Consider the following 406-nt stretch of genomic DNA (forward strand, 5'->3'; position numbering starts at 1 on the left):
AATTTTTATGCCTATGTTTATCTATGTTTGTGTCTTATGATCATTAGTGTCTTACTGTCTATGCCTTAAAGTTATGAATGTCCTATGAATTCATCACCTTTCTTAAATGAAAAATGTTCTTAATTGGAAAAGAGAAGAATTGTATGAATTTTGAATATTATCACAGATTAATTATTTTGATGTGGTGGCAATACTTTAACTTCTGAATGTATGCTTGAACAGTGCATATGTCTTTTGAATTTGTTGTTCATGAATGTGGGCTCTTGAAAGAATGATGAAAAAGGAGACATGTTACTGAGGATCTGAAAAACCATAAAAATGATTCTTGAAGCAAGAAAAAGCATTAAATTCAAAAAAAAATGAAAAAAAGAAGAAAAAGAAAAAAATAAAGTTGTGATCCAAGGCA

Source organism: Arachis duranensis, chromosome 4, assembly GCF_000817695.3.
Source record: "Arachis duranensis cultivar V14167 chromosome 4, aradu.V14167.gnm2.J7QH, whole genome shotgun sequence".
NCBI classification, from domain to species: Eukaryota; Viridiplantae; Streptophyta; class Magnoliopsida; order Fabales; family Fabaceae; genus Arachis; species Arachis duranensis.